Source organism: Palaemon carinicauda, chromosome 2 (assembly GCF_036898095.1).
Source record: "Palaemon carinicauda isolate YSFRI2023 chromosome 2, ASM3689809v2, whole genome shotgun sequence".
Lineage (NCBI taxonomy): Eukaryota > Metazoa > Arthropoda > Malacostraca > Decapoda > Palaemonidae > Palaemon > Palaemon carinicauda.
The window spans coordinates 180,552,251-180,558,051 of NC_090726.1; positions in this window are offsets into that span (position 1 = coordinate 180,552,251).

Below are 5,801 nucleotides of genomic sequence, written 5' to 3' on the forward strand. Positions count from 1 at the left end.
ACTATGCCCTGTGTATATTTTTGGTGTATGATCTCCTGTATTTCACCCGTCTTTGGCTGTATGTTCTCATGCAATGTTTATGGCTTTAGGTTCTCCTATACTATGCCAGTCTTTGGCTGTACGTTCTCATGCACTAAGGCCTGTGCATGTTTTTGGCTGTACGTTCTCCTATACTTTGCCCGCCATTGGCTGTACCTTCTTATGCACTGTGGCCTGTGTATGTTTTTTGGCTGTAGTTCTCCAGTACTTTTCCAGTCTTTGGCTGTATGTTCTCATACACTATGGCCTGTGCCTGTTTTTGGCTGTACGATTTCATGTATTTTACCCGTTTTTGGCTGTACGTTCTCATACAATATGGCCTGTTCATATTTTAGGCTTTAGGTTCTCCAATACTTGGCCCGTCTTTGGCTGTACGTTTTCATGCATTATGCCATGTGCATGTTTTTGGCTGTAGGTTTTCCCATATTTTGCCCATCTTAGGCTCTACGCTCTCATGCAATATGGCCTGTGCGTATTTTTGGCTGTATGATCTCCTGTATTTCACTCGTCTTTGGCTGTACGTTCTCATGTACTATGGCCTGTGCATATTTTAGGCTTTAGGTTCTCTTATACTTTGCCCATCTTTGGCTGTACGTTCTCATGCACTTTAGCCTGTGCATGTTTTTGGCTGTAGGTTCTCCTATACTTAGCCCATCTTTGGCTGTAGGTTCTCCTATACTTTGCCCGTATTTCATCTTTGGCTGTAGGTTCTCCTATACTTTGCCCGTATTTCATCTTTGGCTGTAGGTTCTCCTATACTTTGCCCGTATTTGGCTGTACGTTCTCATGCATTAAGGCCTGTGCATGTATTTTGCTGTACCTTCTATACTTTGCCTGTCTTTGACTGTACATCCTATACTTTGCCCGTCTTTGGCGGAACATTCTCCTATACTTTGCCCGTCTTTGGCTGCACGTTCTTCTATACTTTCCCTGTCTTTGGCTGCACGTTTCCTATACTTTTTCTGTCTTTGGCTGCACGTTCTCCTATACTTTACCGGTCTTTGGCTGCAGGTTCTCCTATACTTTGCCTGTCTTTGGCTGTATGTTCTTCTATACTTTGCATGTCTTTGGCTGTACGTTCTCCTATACTTTGCCTGTCTTGGGCTGTACGTTCTCCTATACTTCGCCCAATATTGGCTATACGTTCTCCTATACTTTGCCTGTCTTTAGTTGTACGTTCTCATGTATTGTGCTCGTTTTTGGCTGTAAGTTCCCCCATACTTTGCCCCACTTTGGCTCTACTTCTCCTATACTTTGCCCGTCTTTGGTTGTACTTCTCTACTTTACCCATCTTTGGTTGTACTTCTCCTATACTTTACCCATATTTGGCTGTACTTCTCTACTTTACCCATCTTTGGCTGTACTTCTCTACTTTACCCATCTTTGGCTCTACTTCTCCCTACTTTGTCCGTCTTTGGCTGTATGTTCTGCTATACTTTGCCCATCGTTGGCTGTACGCTCTCGTGCACTATGGCATGTGCATGTTTTTTTGGCTGCACATCCTATACTTTGCCCATCTTTGACTGTATGTTCTCTTATACTTTGCCCGTCTTTGACTATATGTTCTCCTATACTTTGCCTGTCTTTTGATGTACGTTCTCATTCACTGTGGCCTGTAAATTTTTCTGGCTGTACGTTCTCTTATGCTTTGCCCATCTTTGGCTGTATTTCCACATGCGATGCCCTGTGCATATTTTTGGCCGTAGGTTCTCCTATACTTTGCCCGTCTTTGTCTGTACGTTCTCATGCACTATGGCCTGTGCATATTTTTGGCTGTAAAATCTCCTGTATTTCGCCCATCTTTGGCTGTACATTCTCATGTGATGGCCTGTGCATGTTTTTGGCTGTATGTTTTACTATACTTTGCCTGCCTTTGGCTGTACTTCTCATGCATTGTGCTCGTCCTTGGCTGTAAGGCCCCCTATACTTTGCACGTCATTAGCTGTACTTCTCCTATACTTTGCACCTCTTTGGATGTATTTTTTCAGGAAGTGCCATGTGCATGTTTTTGGCTCTGTTCTCCTATACTTTGCCCGTCTTTGGCTATATTTTCTCATGTAGTGCCCTGTGCATGTCTATGGCTGTATGTTTTCCTATACTTTGCCAGTCTTTGGCTGTACGTTCTTCTATCCTTCGCACGGCTTTGGCTGTACTTTTCCTATATTTTACCAGTCTTCGGCTGTATGTTCTGCTATACTTTGCCCGTCTTTGGCTGTATGTTCTGCTATACTTTGCCCGACTTTGGCTGTATGTTCTGCTATACTTTGCCCGACTTTGGCTATACGTTCATCTATCGTTTGCCTGTCTTTGGCTGTACTTCTCCTATATGTTGCCAGTCTTTGGCTTTACGTTCTCCTATACTTTGCCAGTCTTTGGCTTTATGTTCTCCTATAATTTGCCTGCCTTCGGCTGTATGTTCTCATGCATTGTGCTCGTCTTTGGCTTAACTGTTCTTCTTCTAAACTTCCCCCGGCTTTGGTTGTACGTTTTCATGCACTGTCCTCTGTGCATAATTTTGACTCTACGTTCTCCTATACTTTGCCCATATTCGGCTGTACGTTCTCCTATACTTTGCCAATTTTTGCCTGTACATACTCCAATACTTTGTCTTTCTTTGGCTGTACTGTCTCCTATACTTTGCCTGTTTTTGGCGGTATGTTCTCATGCACTGTGCACGTCTTTGACTGTAACGTTCTCCTATACTTTACTTGTCTTTCTGTTCGTTTCCATGCACTGTGCCCACCTTTGCCTTTACGTTCTCCAATATTGTGCCTGTCTTTGGCTGTGCATTCATCTATACTTTACCTGTCTTTGGTTGTACTTCTTCTATTATTTACCTGTCTTTGGCTGTACTTTTCCTATACTTTACCAGTCTTTGGCTGTACTTCTCCTATATTTTACCGGTCTTTAGCTGTACTTCTCCTCTACTTTACCTGTCTTTGTGTGTACTTCCCCTATACTTTACCTGTCTTTGACTGTACTTTCCCTATACTTTACCTGTCTTTGGCTATACTTCTCCTATACTTTACCCGTCTTTGGCTATACTTCTCTCTGTACTTTACCTGTGTTTGGGTGTACTTTTCCTATACTTGGGCCATCTTTGGCTGTACTTCTCCTAGAGTTTTCCCGTCTTTGGCTGTACTTCTCCTAGAGTTTTCCCGTCTTTGGCTGTATTTCTATACCTTGCCTGTCTTTGGCTGTTCGTTCCCATGCGCTGTGCCTGTATTTGCCTTTACATTCTCCAATGCTGTGTCTTTGGCTGTGTGCTATCCTATACTGTGCCCATCTTTGCTTATCTTTTGTTGTACGCTCTTTTATACTTTGCCCTTCTTTGGTTGTTCGTTCTTATGCACTGTCCTCTGTGCATAATTTTGACTTTACGTTCTCCTATACTTTGCCCATCCTCGGCTGTACATTCTCCAATACTTTACCAATCTTTGCCTGTACACTCTCCAATACTTTGTCTTTCTTTGCCTGTACATTCTCCTATACTTTGCCTGTCTTTGGCTGTATGTTCTCATGAACTGTGCCCACTTTTGCCTTTACGTTCTCCAATATTGTGCCTGTCTTTGGCTGTTCATTCATCTATACTCTTGACTCTTTGGCTGGACGTACTCCTTATACTTTACCCGTCTTTGGCTGTATGTTCTCCTGTACTTTGCCCGTCTTTGACAGTAAGTTCACCTATACTTTGCCCATCTTTGGCTGTCCATTCTCGTGTACTGTGCCCTGTGCATGTTTTTGGCTGTGTTCTCCCATATTTAGCCCGTCTTTGACTGTATGTTCTCCTATATTTTCCCCATTTTTGGCAGTAAGTTCTCCTATACTATGCCTCTTTGACTGTACAATCTCTTATACTGTGCTTATCTTTATATATACGTTCTCCTATACTTTGCCATCTTTAGCTGCACATACTCATGCACTGTGACCACCTTTAGGTATACGCTATCCTATACTTTGCAAGTCTTTGGCTGTACGTTCTCCTACCCTGTGCCTGTAATTGGCTTTACACTCTCCCATACTGTGGCCGTCTTTGGCTGTACATTCTCTTATACTTTGCCATCTTTGGCTGTACGTTCTCGTGCACTGTGCCTGTCTTTGGGCGCATGTTTTCCTATAATTTGCCCATCTGTGTCTGTACGTTCTCATACACTATGCCTGTCTAAGTTTACGATCTCCTATGATTTGTCCGTCCTGGTTGCATGTTCTTATGCACTGTGCTCGCCTTTGGCTGTATGTTCTCCTATACTGTCTCCATCTTGGCTGTATGTTCTCTTATACTTTGCCTGTCTACGGCTGCACATTTTCATGCTTTGTGCTCGTGTTTGGCTGTAAGTTCTCCTTTACTTTGTCCGTCTTTGGCTGTACGTTCTCATGCACTATGCTTATATTTGCCTTTACGTTCTCCAATACTGTGCCTGGCTTTGGCCGTCAGTTCTTTTCTGTGCCTATCTTTGGCTGTACGTTCTTTTATACTTTGCCCATGTTTGCCTGTACGTTCTTACGCGCTGCGCCCTCGACATGTTTTTGGCTGTATATTCTCCTATACTTTGCCCAACTTTGGTTTTAAGTTCTCCCTTACTGTCCCCATCTTTAGCTGTACAGTTTCCTGCATTGTCACCATCTATGACTGTGCATTCTCCTATACTGTCGCAGTCTTTATTTCTTCGTTTTCCTTAAAGCAAAAATAATCTCTTTACAGTAGTTTATCTTGAAATATAAATTCGTGGAACGAACTATATTCTAATTTGTGCAGTGTTCTGTTATAATATTCGAGTATCCGTATTTTTCCCCCCTTTCATTTTTTGGGTTATACGATTTTGGTACTGACAGGCCGATGAAAAGCACATATCTGTGTTTGTCAAGTAGGAAATGCAGTGGAATCGTTAATCCATTGAAGGATTTTCTTTTACTGTGTGTTTGAAAAGGCCTCAATGGTTAAACTGGAATAATTTTTCTCGCTGCATAATTAACTCGCATTGTTATGTGGTCGGATCTCGTTAAGTATAATTGGTTAATTCGTTTTTCTTTTGATAAGAAAGGGGTTACTCTAGTATTTGTATTTATCGTGAAGTTTTAATCCTTGGTCTGTTTGTTCCATTATGTCGAAACAGAATCGCTTAGATAGCTGAAATCTCTCTCTCTCTCTCTCTCTCTCTCTCTCTCTCTCTCTCTCTCTCTCTCTCTCTCCAAACAGAACCCTGTAAATTAGCTCTCTCTCTCTCTCTCTCTCTCTCTCTCTCTCTCTCTCTCTCTCTCTCTCTCTCTCTCTCTCTCTCTCTCTCTCTCTCTCTCCAAACAGAACCCTGTAAATTAGCTCTCTCTCTCTATCTCTCTCTCTCTCCTCTCTCTCTCTCTCTCCTCTCTCTCTCTCTCTCTCTCTCTCTCTCTCTCTCTCCAAATAGAACCCCGTAAATTAGCTCTCTCTCTCTCTCTCTCTCTCTCTCTCTCTCTCTCTCTCTCTCTCTCTCTCTCTCTCTCTCTCTCTCTTCCTTATGTAATATACAATAAAAATGGTAATAAAGCATTAAATGTATTCCATTAATGACTTTTTTATCTGTAGCTAGTTCAGGCTTATCAAGATAATAAGAGCAAATCAAAAAATCTTATGCTCATGAAAATGTCATTATTTCATAAATCAATATTTGATATACTCTTAGTAGCTCGCTGTATAAAAAGAGTTACTCCTGAGTGAAATGTGGGATTTCTAATCTTGTCAGAAAATACGTTGCAACATCAGGGATAGGTAAGAAATTTCTATT